General features: G+C 59.4%; 1 long non-coding RNA gene across 2 annotated transcripts in view; it reads right to left on the bottom strand.

The window, feature by feature from the left end:
• LOC107142038 overlaps positions 1-232 on the bottom strand; it is a 9,266-nt gene extending 9,034 nt beyond the window's left edge. For both annotated transcript variants that reach the window (XR_007352136.1, XR_007352135.1), the window contains exon 1: positions 61-232. This is a non-coding gene — a long non-coding RNA (uncharacterized LOC107142038). The remainder of the gene's footprint in view (positions 1-60) is intronic.
• Between the last annotated feature and the right edge of the window lie 14,412 nt (positions 233-14,644).

Below are 14,644 nucleotides of genomic sequence, written 5' to 3' on the forward strand. Positions count from 1 at the left end.
CCAGCGCGGCCTCTACACCTCTCCAAGAGGCCTGGTGTGACCCTGGGCCAGTCTCCTCACCTTTCTGAGCCTCAGTTTCCCCCTGGTGTGCTGTGAGCAGCTGGGGGCAGGGTGGGGGGTGCCCTTCAGAGGGTCACTCAGGGCCTTTATCTCGGCCCCTCTGTGTGCAACAAAGGGGGACATTCTGCTGGGGAGCTTAGACCAGCGATGGCTCCCAGCAGCTTCCAGGAAACGGCAGCAGACGTCACCAGGGTGGAGGTGGCGGATGGAGAGGAGAGGGACGGAGGCTGGACAGACCCATCCAGGCAGAGCAAGGCCCCGCCCATCTGCAAGGGCTTGCTGCGTGCTCTTGGCCCTGCGTGTTAGGGAAGAAACAGGGAGCGGAGGAGGAGGGGTGCGCCCCATAGGGGGTGACAGGGAACAGCAGGCAGCATCCGGAAGTCCCCACCCCGGGCTCTTTCGGCTTCTCTCCAGCCCCTCTCCCCTGGACGGAGGTGGATGACTCTGGTGCTCTGTCCTGAGTGTGGGTTCAGCCATGTCCAGCTGGGCAGTGACCAGCTATCCCCACACCTGTCCTCTGCCGGCCACCCCTCATCCCCACCCTGCCGTCCCCCGCTCCCTGAGTCCTGGCCCAGGCATGGCTGCTTGGGCACTGTGGAGTTGGGGGGACACGCCTGTTAACCGTCCATTCTCTCCTCTCTCCATTCTGTATCCTTGGGTTGTGCCGGGCAATGAGCTCAGCCGGATGAGGCTGTTGGTTACAGCTGAGCCTCAGGAGCATGGAGCCGTCACATCTCCTCCAGATGCAGGCAGTGAGACGCACCCGAGACCCTGGGGAGCTTCCCTGAGATGTGGAGCCAAGATCTGCGCATGAGTGGGTACTAGCCAGGTGGGAGTGAGGGGAGTGTCTAGGGCAGGCTGAGGGGGACACGTGCAAAGGTCCTGGGGAAGCAGAAGCAAGCAAGGAGGGGGCTGGAAAACAGCCAGAGAAACTGGAGTCCAGAAAACAGGGGCGCACGTCGGGCAGGGAAGGAGCTGGGCTCCCAGGCCAGGGCCAGGCGGGCTGCCTTCACCCAAGAGCCATCCAGAGCCCGGGTTTTACACAGGGCAGGCATGACGTGGTCAGAGCTGCCTTCCACACGATCACATTGTGAGTAAACAGCCCCGAACCTGTCCCCTGCTCCCATACCAGGAACACAGCGGGGCCCCAGATGGACCAGGGCAGGGACATTCCGGGGTGAATGCGGGGTGTGCGGGGGGCAAGACATGAAATGCAAGCAAACAAATAGACACTGGGTCAGGTGACAAGGGCCAGGCAGGAAAATGAGACGGCGGAGAAGGACCTGGGACTGCTCCCTCAGAGGGGCTCAGGAAAGGCCCGGGGCCAGGTGGGGTTTGGCAGAGCCCTGGAGGGAGCGAGGGTGACCAGGTCACCTGAGGCCTGGTGCAGGGAGCTCAGAGGCCTGTCCTCAGAGAAGACCCCAGGGGAGGAGGCGGGAAGCCACCACCGAGGGCCAGCGTCCCCCAGGCTGCAGGGCAGGTGCTGCTGCTGCAGGGTCTGACCTGCTCTGGGGGACACACAGCCCTGGGAGCTCATGAGCGGAGCTCAGAGGAGAGTCTGAGGGCTATGTTGGCCCATCCTGTGTTCTCCTGGGGCCACCTCCCCAGAGATTGTCCAGGGCTGCCTAGACCTGAGGCTGGTCCCCTCCCTCCAGCCTCCTCCTCCCTCCAGCCTCCTCCTCCCTCCAGCCTCCCCTGCCTTCTGCGCCGGGTGTTTATCTCAGGACCTCAGCATCCGCCCCCCTCCCCCCAGCCCCTGCCATTTACTCCTTAGAATGAGAATGTTTTCTGTTTCTCTTTTCCGGGCTGCAGATGGTGGGTGCGGTGTCCCCAGGGCTCAGGATGCCCTTCTGGAGCTCAGGTGCCAGCTCAGCACCCACAGTGTCACCTGGCAATTCTCAGGCTCCTGCCGGGCTCCTGCTGAGAGCTGGGCCCTGTGTAAGGCCAGGGCTGGGGACGAGGACCACCCCTCTGTTTCCAGGAGCCACCGGCCAGGGTGTGACAGGGTGAGTCAGGGGGTCATTCAGGACAGGACATTCACAGCCCTGTGGGCCAGGCTTTCTGCCTCTTCCTGACGCAGGACCCTCATGGCGGCCTGGCCTGGGGACAGGGAGCCCTGTCTGTCAGTTTCTCCTGATGTCAACAAGGACACGGAGCCCTGCATGTCCCCATCCAGCCAGGAGCCTCGCCAGGCAGCTGTGAGATAGTCACCCCAGGGGAGTTTGGGGTCTCCTTTGGGGACACCCGTCCCAGACAGCACCCGGGTGTCCTGTGCCTCCGCCTGGTCCCGGCTGCCGCAGGTTGGGGCGCGTCTAGCCGCAGCGCAGGGAGGGGCGGGGGAAGGTGCCCGGGGGTGACAGGTGAGGTCATGACCAGTGGCAGGCTCAGGGCCCCGTCCCCTCCCTGCAGGACACACTCTGGCCTCCCTCAGGCCCCGCAGAGCGTCAGATAAACTCAGCGTTTAGATAAGAGGGTCTCAGAGGACACCCTCCTGAACGCCATGGTGATAAAAGAGAAAAATGGCCGAGCTCGCGCCAGGTGACCCCCGCCAGGGCTGTGACGATGCCGCTCCTGTCCTGAGCCAGGGTGCTGGTGGCTGAGGCTCTGCCCAGGTGACCCATCAGCCCAGATTTATGGACTCCCCACAGGCCGCTGCACATGGTCCCACCTGGGCTACTCAGTCAGATCCTGTCAAGGCCACTGCTCCTCATGGGCACACCTCTGAGCAGGGAGGCAGGAATATTGATTGGCAGCCCGCACTCCATCCCATCAGCAGGTGGGAGCTGAGCCTCACGCTCACAGTCAAAGGCTTCTGCCTGTAGGAGGCGCTGTGGCCTTGCTCTCCTCATATCGTAAACCAGGAATAAGGGGCGTGGATGATGGAGACTGCGTTGCTGTAACAAAACGCCCGAGGTTAACTTTCATTCTTAAAAAAAACGTTTATGTAGCTCACAGTTTTGGAGATTCAAAGGCCCCCATCTGGTGAAGGCCTTCTAGGTAGCAGATCCCACATGATGCATAGGGCATCACATGGCAAGAGACAGGGAGAACATGCAGGTGTCTCCTCTGTTCTCTCTCCATCTTACAATGTCACCAGGATGCAATCAGGGGGCTCTGCCTTGATGACCTTATCTAACCCAATTAAGAAACAAGAAGTTGCCTCACAGCGAGGCTCCCAGGAGCTGACCCATATCCGAGCACCAAACCAGGACACATAGTGCTGTGGCTCTGGATGATATAGTTGTGGCTACAGAAAACCAGATTTCTTGTCAGGAGTGTTGGCTGGGTGACTTTGGGAAAGTGGCTCAACCTCTCTGTTCTTGGTCTATTCATTTCTAAAATCAGAATAGCAGAGAATTTCCTGAACCTCATAAAAGATAGGAAAGGAAAAGCCACAGCTAACACCACACCCAGCGACAGAGATTGAACGTTTCTTCAGCACCAAGAGCAAGATGAAGGTTGGGCACTGATGTTCAACATGGCGCTGGGGGTTTCAACCAGGAAAATGAAGTGAGAAAAATAAATAAGATGTTTCCATATTATAAAGAAAAAAGTAAAATCACTCTCCTTTCTCAGGTGAAATCATCTTGAATATAGAGAATCCTAAGGAATCCACAGGGGGATAAAAGCGATCAGAATCAATAATTGAGCCCAGTAAATGTGCAGGATGAAATGTGGGTGTAGAAGACAAGTGCGTCCTGAGTATCTCTGCACCAGGAGTGAACCGTCCGAACACGGAACTGAGGGGACAGCCTCGCTTCAGGTGCAACGCACCAGGAGATGTCTACGGGGAGAAAGCCACTTATGAGCCCTTGTTTTCCAACCAGGGCCCCAGGATCATCCACCAGGGACAGACGGGTCATGGCAGCCGATTGCCAGTGGGAATGTCCCACAGCTCAGCTGTACTGAAAAAACGTTCCTCAGTCCCTCAGAGTGACGTCCGGGTCCTTTTTTCTTTGCAGAATCCACCACAGGCCCCTGGACCAGTGGCCTGGCCTCTCTGCACCCAGTTTCTACGTGGGCAGATTCGGGGTGACACCTGTGTCCTTCAGCTTTGCGTCACTGAGACCAAATACTTGAGGAAATGACTTGAAGAAGTGGAGGGTCACTTTGGCCGGGGGTCTCCGGGTCCGGGCCTGGGGAGAGCGGGACATTATGCTCGTTGGCTGGCAGCCGGGAAGGAGGGGGGAGGGACAGAAGGAAGTCCCCAGCAGGACAGGGGACGCCCAAGGACCTACTCCCCACAAGGTCCCCCCCCTCCTAACAGCCACTAAGTGATGGCTCTGTCTGTGACTGATCCACCCATGAGGTCAGAGGCCTGGGCCGGGGCCTTGTTCTGGGAGCTGGCCTCGCCTCTTCTCCCCGGTCCACCTCCCCGTGTCCATCTGAGGGTCTGGCCCCAACTCCATCTGCAGCCCCCAGGCCTGGGCCGGGCCACGGCAGGCTGGGTCTGGCCCTCGGCCACACTGGGCTTCTCCGTGCCACCGCAGTCCTCTCCTCTGCTGACCTGAGTCCAGGCCGGCTCCTCTCTGCTGGGCGGGGACAGGTCCAGGAGGTAAGAGGGGCCAGCGTCAGGGCTTCTGATCCCCGGCTCCGTACTGCCTCAGAACCGAGTTTCAGGGAAGAACAAAATGTTCAGGAAGAAAATTTTGAAACAAGTGAGTTGACAGCCCTGAGTGATGGGCCCAGACTCCCAAGTTGGACGAAGGTGCAGCCATATGCTCTGTGCAGATGGAGAAAAGGGAAGACGGAGCCTCGGGGAAGCGCCTGCCTCCTCCTTCCTGGCTCTACCCATCCTCGTGTCCTTGTGAGCCGTGGGAGGGGACTTCCCACTGCTGCTAGGAGGAAGACGCACCACCAGCCTGGCCTGACCCCTCCTCTCTGCAGCCTCAACTGCCGCCACCGCGCCACATCTCTCTGCCCCAGTCGTGCAGGCCTCTTGGGAGAGCCTGGAATTGACCTTGGTGCCCCTACCCCAGGGCCTTTGCACATGCTGTTCCCTTTGCCAAGAACCCATCTATTTCTGCCTAGTTCACACCTAGCAGGTTCCCAAGGGGGTGGGTGAGCCTGGCAGTGGAACAAACAGCAGGGCCCGTGTCTGGTTGGTGGGGACTTTGGGCTTTGAAAAGACTCTGCCCACCTCACCTGCCTGCTGTGGGCACTGCTGCCTCTGAGGTCATCAACACAAAACCTGAAACATTGTTCCAAAGATGCCCTTTGGGTGGACTGTGCACAGCCATGGTGGTAGGGGACATCGGGGTGCCCCACTCCTGCAGCCCCCCACCTGCAGGGGACCCCCACGGACACCCTGTGGTCAGGGAGACCAGAGGTGCCTCTTGAGTCTCAGCTTCTAGGTGGCTCGCTCCTGGGCTGCTCCGCTTCCCAAGCCCCAGAGCAAGGAGCCGCAGGCTGGTGCCCCTCAAGCGGGAGCTCGTCTTCTTCACTTGTCTTCCCACAGTGCCAAGCTGGTCCCCAGGCTGCCCGGGACCCGGCTCCAGGCAGACCTCGAACATGCCCTCCAGGGGCTCGTCACGGCTCGAGGACACCGCTGCGAGTCTGGCCGGTGTGGCTGGTCCCCGGGAACGCAGCTCTTCACCGACTCCCCGCAAATGTTTTGGTAAAGTGTAGAATTTCCTTCTACGGTGACGACCCGTGGGTCCACTGACCCCCACTGACTGTCTCTGTCTGTCTGTCTGTCTGTCTCCACACACATACATCTATATACAGACATATGTCGATGTGTGTGTGCATATTTGTGATGAATGTGATCTATGCACATTGTATGTACGTGTGAGTTGTATGTCCGTGTATTTGACATACGAATCTAGATCATTATTCATAACTTCTGTATTTAAAAATTCTCCTGCTTGATGAGCCCCAAACCCGCACTCGCAGTCTCTGCAAAGCAAAGAGAACTTTGGGCCCTGGGGGCAGGTGACCTTGGCCGAGCTCCAGCCAGCCTATGCTCTGCCTCAGGTTGCCACTCTCAGGCTGTGTCCTTGTCACCCTCTGTTGAAGACCACATTTCCACATTTCTGTGCTTTTTGTTGGGGTTTTGCCATTTAAAATAGCCCACGAACACGCTGCCGGGATGCAGTCCACAGGAGACCGTGATGAGCCGCCTGGAAGAGACTTGAGCTAGATAAGCATTGCCCAGGCAGGAGCCAGGGGGCCACCGCCCGTGACGTTAACTAAGTGATAGTCCAACAGAAGCGTCATCAAACAAGGTCGGGTGTCTATCAGTCCACTTTTGTGAGAAGCCACCAGACTTATCCAGAGCAGCTGTGTCACTTCCCACTCCTACCAGCCGTGGAGACAACCACCCATTTCCCCACATCCATGCCAGCATTTGCTTTTGTTCTTTTTTATTTTATTTTATTTTACTTTAGGCATCTTGATAGGTCTTCCGTCATCTCGCTGTGGGTTTTCCCTAGTGGCTAACGGTGTTCGGTACCTTGTCATGAGCTCCTTCTCCACCTGTCCCCCTCTTCAGTGAAGTGTCTCTTTATGATGGGAAAATAAACAGATCAAACAAGTGAGGAGGGCCAAGGCTATTCTTTCCCTGAGCTTGCTAGAGTCAGGCAATTGGCCACCAACATTTGCATTTGGCAGAACCTTGGGGGCAGGTAGCGGGCAGGCAGGGGACAGGCAGAGGGGCAGGGAGACCTTACAGTAGGAAAAGGAAGAGCTTCAGGTGAGTCCTGAAGGAGGCTGCAGGGCTGTGGGGCCCCAGGCAGGGATCCAGAAGCACCCACCTCAGGGCCTTTTGCACATGCTCTTTGCATTTCTCTGCTTGGTCTTCCCCAAGGGGAGAGGACAGAAAAATGAGAACAGCTGTCTGTTCCTAACCAAGTCCTGGCCCTAGTGCACAGAATGCTACAGAAACGATCGCTTGACTTCCTGGATTGTCACAAGAGGTCACCTGGTTTTCTAGAGTCTGACCCTTTGGCAGGTGGTCATCCTGAGTTGCCTTTTGCAGGATTCTTGGGAAGACGGCTACAGGATGAGGGCCAGTGTTCTATGTGGTACGTGATCTGGCCAACATCCATTTGTACGTCCAGCCTTCCAATGTCTCTTGCCCATTTCTTGATGGGATTGTTTTTTCCCCACTGTTGAGGGGAGCGATGGGTCACAATAGACACCTTCAGGTGACACAGATGAGGTCACAGGTTGTTTTCACAAAGCAGCGTGGGCTGGGGAGATAGGGTTTGGACTGTCCAGGTGGGGCCAGCAGCGGGTCAGTGCAGGAGAGCGCTTTCCTTTCCTGCCTCGCGCTTTGTTCTCTGTGGTTCTGGAAAGAAATAGTGGGGTGCACACTGGGGGGAGGGGTCCTGTAGAGCGGGAAGCTGGGGGGCTCAGACCCAGGGTGGATTCCCCAAGGGCCCCCCATCTAAGGTGCTCCTTCCTCCAGGTATTTCTCGGTGCGGGACCAAGATGGGTAGCGTGTGTTCGCATCACGCTGTCCACATTTTTCAAACTTGTTTTCTCTGTTCAAAAATGTGTCACCGAGCCCCTCCCACGCCCGTGCCTCGGGCGCACTCGGTCTTTTTGATACCTGCTTGGTATTCGGTCGTGGGATGCACCATTATTTATTTCGCTCATTTCCTCTCGTTGGACACTCGGGGTGCCTCTGAAGTGGTTTCTGTTTCCTTTTTGCTCTTACAAATGTCGCTGTGGAGACCCGCCCTGCATACACGCGCATCCTGGAGCGGTTCACACTCATCGGCGTCTGGAAGGAGTCAAATCGCTAGGTCAAAAGACAGGTGCATTTTGCATTGTGATGGAGGCCGCTCCAGTGCCTGCCACAGAGAGCCCCTGAGACACCTCCCACTCATGGTGCGGGAGAGCGACATGTTCAATAGCAGGTTTGTTTAAAGTGGCGATCGGCCTGAAAGTGGTGTCAGGAGCGCAAGGGACGGCCCGCCCCCTCCTCGCCAGGCTGCAGTCCCCTGCTGGACGGGCCTGGGCCGGGCAGCTGGGGAGGCAGAGGCTTGGCACAGGGAGAAGAGAGAGGAGACCCAGGGACAGGCACACAGATTGGGAGGAGCTGCTGGGTGCCCCAGGCGGGGCTCCAGGTCCAAGTCTGGCTCAGCTGATGGCTCACTGTGGGTCCTGGGCAGCGGTGCAGACTGGACCCAGCAGCAGAGCCCTGTGTGACCCAGCGAGGTAATGCAAACCAGAGTGGAGAGGTCGGGGCTGCCAGCAGGCTGCCCGCCGACCTCGACCTTCCTCTGCTCTCCAACAGAATCCGACTGCATGGAGGACAGCAGTTTCTCTAACCATCAGGCCTCCCTGCCCCCTCTACAGTAGTCATGGGACGCAGTTCCAGCCAATGAGATGGGAGCAGGAGCTGCCGCGGGGCAGTCTGGGAATGCTCCCCAGCAGGGCGGGAGGCTGCTGGCCCCTGTGTGGCTCTAGAACGCCCCATCCCAGGCCTGGGGCACGAAACCCAGGAAGAAGCAGCCATGCAGTGGCCTCAGGAGGTCCACGGAGGACCCTGAGGGGTCACTGAGGAGGAGGCTGGCCCAGCGACATCTCGCAGCCCTGGACCTTCCTGTCGGCCACTACCAGAGGCTCCATCAGGTGAGAAGAAGAAGCCTAAGTCGCTCCCGTCTCTGTCGGTCCGGTTTCTGTCCCCCTAGCGGGACACCAGGCCTGGATGTCCCCTAACTGCCACGGGAGCTTCCTACCATCAGGGACGTCTCTGGGTCTCTCTTTGTTCATGTGTCCAGGTGAGAAGAATCAGATCAGGAGATTGTTTAAAAATGTCTTCTTGTTTTAGAAGAATTTAGATTTACAGAAATTTCTTGTGAGAAGGACAGCGGTCACTCCTGTCCCCCCTCCGGGCTCCCTGATGTTCTCTCCCCTCCCATCTCAGACTGCCCGGTCCCTGTGGAGAAACCAACGCTGGCACGTCCCTGTCACCCCTCCTGGCTTCTACCCTGACCTTCTCCCTCTGTTCCAGACTCCCGTTGGGTTCTCCTTACCCATCTCTCCTCTGCGACTGGCTCAGTCTCTTTTTGTTCCCTATGACCTTAGGACATGGTGGGGGACGGTGGTCAGGGATTTGGCAGAAATAAATGTTCCTCAACTTGACTTTACCTGAAGCTGTCTCCATGGTGAGGCTGCAGTTCCGCCTGGAGGGGAGACTCACAGGAGAAAGGCCTCCCATCGCACCACAGGGGGACAGGGGGTCCCACAGGCTGATGTGGCCACGTGGACCTCATCCCTGGCTGAGGCTGGCCAAGCTCTGCCCTGTAGAGTGTCCCCCCACCCCAGCCTCCACCTGCCCTGCCCTTCTCCATTCTCTGCAAGCAAATCACTAAGTGAGGCCCACGCCCCAAGGTCAGAGGGTCAACCTCCATCCCACGGAGGGGGCAGAGCCTGAAGGATGGGAAACCTTCGTGAGGAGGACTTGCCTCTTGTCCTCCATTTATGCATTTACTCCATTATTTATCTATGTGAGCCTAAACGCCTGGATCTTTATTTTACGCTTTAGGTCATAGTTCGATGCTGCATCATTCATTTTGTTGCTGCCATCGTTCCATCTTGGGGACCTGGGTCGGGCTCAGGTGTCCCCGGGCCGTGCCCCCATCCCTTTGCCTGTTGAGCACCTCCGTCCTCTCTGGCCTCCCAGGAGGCCCCGGGCTCACCCCGTGTAGGTCTTTCCTGTCCCGGTGTCAGCCTGGAAGCATCTGTGGTTCCTGTTTCCTGAGGAATAATATCAGAAACCAAGACCCGGGCGCCAGACCAAGGGATTCTGAGGATACTTCGGCTGGAAAACGTCAGGATTCTGGATTTGGGGTAAGAGTGATTCAGACTCATCAAGTAACTGGGAAGAGGTCATGAGGTCTGCTAGGAAGAGTCCGTGTCTTCTTTCTCTTCTCTTTGGTTTCGGATAATACGTCTCTTACTCCCTCCCTCCCTCCCACCCCGACTCGATGGAAGTCACCGTTGGTTTGACCACCAGTGTCCCAATGTCCCTACCTTTAACTGGTAAAAATAATCTTGAGGATCTTCCCGGTGGAAGCCCACCCTCCACTCTCAGCCTGAATACCTTGGGCGGGGCTAACTCCAGTGCTGGGCCCTGATGGGCCGGAACCAGTCAGTCCAGTCCCTGTGACGGGGGCACAGAGGGGCCGGTGGCTCTTGGGGCCCATGGGAGTTGGGCCCAGGACCTTGGATCAGTTACTGGGTGTGAAAGCAAAATGTTTCTGACACTTATTGAAAGTCAGAAGGAAAACTTGATCGACTGAAGGTGATTGGGACAGGAGAGAGACCGACTCAGCTCCCAGACAGCGGAGTGGGTGGCCAGGGAGCAGGGCGGGGGTCAGCAGGTGGAAACCCCGGAGAAGAACCTGCTTGGACGTCCAGGGCGAGAGGATCCTCTAGGGCAGCCCACAGTGGAGGCCCGGTGTGCCTCAGTCTCCTCCTCTGTAAGGTGGGGCAGTAACTGAACCCAGACGCAGGTCCACCGCAGGGAGGAGGTGAGTCCAGGTCGGCATGAGCAGGGCCTGCCTGGGAGCCCCTGGCCCTGGGCTTGTCCTCCTGTCAGTTCTTGGGGGTCAGGTGGAATAACGGGCTCCCCACTCCTCACCTTGCTCCTAAGACCAAATCCCCCCGTGGGGTCACTGCCCAGACCTGACTCTGCTGGGCCACGTGCCCCCCCACCCCACCCCGCCCTGCCCCACCCCCACTCCCTTGTCTTGGGCTTCTCCAGAAGCAAAGCCTGGGACAAGGACCTGAGGGTCGGTGGCTTAATTGGGAGGTGACCTGGATAAGCCGCAGTGGCAGCAGAACTGAGGAAGAACAGAGCTCCTTCCTGTGACAAGGCCAGCCTTGGAGTGTCCCCCCAGGTGGTGGGAAGTGGAGCCTCCCCTCCACTCCAGCCTGCACCAGCTGAGGGCTGATCCAGCCCCTTCCAGGACACCCAGCCCGCCTGTGCTGGCCACAAGGGGCACCCAGGGCACCCGGGGTGGGAGACCATCCGCAGGTCTGCGAGGGTGGGCATGGGGTGGGGGTGGGGGCTCCTGCACAGCCAGCTCCCGAGCCAGGGCTGTGCCAGGGTCCCCGCTCCTCGTCTCAGCTCTGCGGCTTGGGCCCCCTTGAATGCTGCCAGGCATGCCCTCATCACCTGTCCCTGGCCCCCGCACGGTCTGCAAGGCACACCTGCATGCTAGCTGTCACCACCTGCTGCCGGACACCTGCCCTGGCCGTCCGGTCGTCCTGCTCCTCACCAGTTCTGCAAATGTCAGCTTCAGTTTCTCATCTAGTGACCGGGTCCCCCAAGACCTGTCTACCCAGTTTATGAAAAGCTTGGTCCAGATCCTTGTTTTTCCAAATCCGGTCCACCCTGATGTCCACCCACTCACTCTCCTGCTGCCCTTTGGACTCGGAGCATCCTCAGACCATCATCAGGGGCACAGGTGAGGGCTGGAACCTGGGGTGCCATGTCACCCCCCAACCCAGCACCATATATCTTCTGTGCCCCCAATTCAAGTGACAGCCACTGACTGATTCAGCAGCTGCTGGGAGCATCCCCTGGACCCCTGAGACCCTCACAGCTGCCCTGACAGGGAGGGCTCCTCAGCTCAGCTTCCAGGTAGGAAGAGAGGAGCTGGGGGCACTGCCCTGAGGTCACCCCAGTGACCCTGAGGAGGCAGGAGGGCCTGCAGGAGGAGCAGGGGACTCACACGTGGTTTTCTGTGACCAGCAGGCCCATCCTCCGCTGCTGTCCCCTCCTGCTGGTGGTCACCTGGGACCTTCCTGTGGACCCCACGGAGTGAAGGCCAAGTTGGGTCCTGAGCGCGATGCTGGCGCCCAGTGGCAGGGGGGCTCCGCGGGAGGCGCAGCCCTGCTCAGATGGGGACGGACTCGCCTGACAATGATCGGTTCATCATGTCTGGAGGCTCCGCAGTAATTACAAGGTGGTGTGTTATTAAAAATGATTCATGGAGCTCAGAGCTCTGGAGGAAGATCTCGGTGGCGAGGATGCGGGCTCTCGTGCAGGATTCGCCCAGACTCACCGCTTCAATCTGAATTGCAGACTGAGGCTGCCTCTGTCCCCCGTCAGCCACTGCCACTGCCCTCCCTTCCCAGGGTCCATCTGTGCAGCTCCTAGGGCTCATCTCCACATCCATGTGAGAAGGAGGGGCTCATCAAGTCACCATTCCCCAGATACAGATGAAGAAACTGAAGCCCAGAGAGGGGTGGCAGCTTGCCCAAAATCACACAGCAGAGAAGTGGTAGAGCCTGATTGGAAGCCCTGTGTGCGTGGTACCTCGGGGCTCTCTTCCCTGCTTCCCACATCCAGCTTCTGTCCCCACTGGCAACATCCTGGCTGGGGACATTTCTGGGCCTCTCCGGCCCGGCAACCTAGTTCTTCCCTACTCCACCTTCTGTCCACCAGAGCCCTGGGCTCCGACCTCCTTAATGAGCCTGTTTGAATCATTACCTTCAAGGAGGGGCCCATCAGTCCACAGGAAACACGAAAGCCCCCGCTTCTGATAATGGACCTTTTCATTCCTCCCTGGGCACAAACAGAGGCCCCACGCAGCCCCTGCAAGACGCCATCAGCCTCTGTCAGGCTGTCCCCTGGGGGCGGGTGTTGGGCCTGGCAGTGCCTCCCAGGGGCAGGTGCCCAGAGTCAGGACATAGACCCTTGCTCTGCCCCCCTCGGCCACCTACTGGGTGCGAAGGTCGAGTCAGATCGCCTGACCTCCAGCCCCTGACCTCCAGCCCCTGACCTCCTGATAACACGCGCCTTCTTGGGCACTGGCTTCCAGCAGACCATGTCCAGCCATTTGTGCGCTGAATGAGGATGTGGCCTGGGACTGCTGTCCCCTGCCCCCAGCAGGTGTAGGGAGAGCATGGACATGGGAACGTCATGGCCTTGCCGCCTGCCTCCCCTCACTGCCCTGTTAGGGGGCCAGCTCTGGTGGTTCCCTGTGGGTCCCGCCTGTCCAGCTGCCCTGGGCACTGCTGACAGGGGCCCTACCTGGACTTGACCCCGAGGAACCTGCAAGGCTGCTTGCTCACCCACACTGGCCAGGAGGGCTGTGAGGCTGGGAAGGAAGGAGGGCAGCCCGGCAAACCTGGAACCGGGTCAGACCTGGAACTGGGTCAAACCTGGAACCGGGTCAAACCTAGAACCGGGTCCTTGGAGCCTAATTGGGTGTGGGCCCCCCCCAACTGGGCCCGCCCTCTCCCAGTTCTCAGCCCCCTCCCAGCGCCAGGAGGTGGGGAGCCCCCAGGATTATGTGGAGATGGGGGCGCAAGGGGTCACGGGAACCAGGCAGGACCAACACCTCCCACCCAGCTCCTCAGTTTCCCCTGGGGCTGGGGGCGACCTGAGGAGGGGAGATGGTGGGATTGCTCTCCTGCTGCGTCAGGGGTGGGCCTGGGTCACTTGGAAGTCCCCAGCCCCAGGAGGCCCAGCGCTCCTCCTCCTCCTCCAGCCAGGCCTTCCCAGTCTGGGAGCAGCAGGGAGCTGGGGTCCTGCCTCTGAGGGGGCAGGGCACGTCCCCGACCTCCTGGGGCCAGTCCTGGCAGAGGGGCCTCTGTGCCCACAGGGAGTCAGACGTGGGAGTCGCCTGCAGACCGGCTCCTCCAGGTGAGGGGACAAGCAGGCGCTGTGAGGACAGAGGCCTCACCAGAGAGAGTGGCCCTGGCCAGGAAGGTGCCCGATCCACCCACAGATGAGGAGGCTGGGTCTCAAAGAGGCCAGGTCACCTCCCCAAGATGCTCCACGAGGAAGGGGTTGGCTGGGGCGCAAGGCCAGGTCCCAGGGCTGTGGAGGCTTCGGAGGCTGCGCTCTCCGCAGGCCGCTGTCCCCAGAGCCAGGGAGCCGGGCGGGGGACCCAGCCTGCTCTGCCTCCTCAGGTCTGTGAGGCGTGTTTAGACCCCCACCCTCCACCCCCGGGTCTGCACAGCTAAGCGAAGCCTGTCCCTTTAGTTCATGACGATTCCTGTCTCCAAGGCTGCCACAGAGCTGGCCCCACAGTCTGGGTTCCACTCAGTGCCCCCGTCAAGCCCAGCTCCGCAGGAGGCAGCCAAGGGCGCAGGTGCCTAGAGAGAGAGCAGAGCCATGCCCATCACGGCAAGGGCGGCTGGCACCACAGGTGTCCTGAACATTGATGTCACAGCAGAGCCCCACCCCCCACCCCGTGGCCTGGTGGCTTGGTGGCCTGGTGGCAGGGCTCCAGCAGCTGAGTTTGTCTGTCTCTGGCAGAGCTGGCTGTGTTGATGGGGGCAGGGTGGAGTTTGCTGGTTCTGAGACCCAGGTGTCCTCTGCCCACAGACCGGGTGATCTTAGTGATTGTAGTAGACACCGCAGGTGCCCTGTCCAGGGCACTGGTCCCGCCTGAATCTCTAGCCCAGGTCCAGAGCTGGACCTGGCAAATATCTGCTGACAGAGCATCTAGGGGAACTGGGAACCCTCCCCGGGCCCTCTGTTGGGGAGGAATAGGTGGGGACCTGATTCTCCCATCTCTGATGAGACAGCTCCACTTGGCCCATGTCCCCTGGTGATTGGGGACCCTGTACTCCCTTTTGCCCAGGAATATTCCCTCCCCCTCCCTCCCCC

This window comes from Marmota marmota, unplaced genomic scaffold (assembly GCF_001458135.2).
Source record: "Marmota marmota marmota unplaced genomic scaffold, marMar, whole genome shotgun sequence".
NCBI classification, from domain to species: domain Eukaryota; kingdom Metazoa; phylum Chordata; class Mammalia; order Rodentia; family Sciuridae; genus Marmota; species Marmota marmota.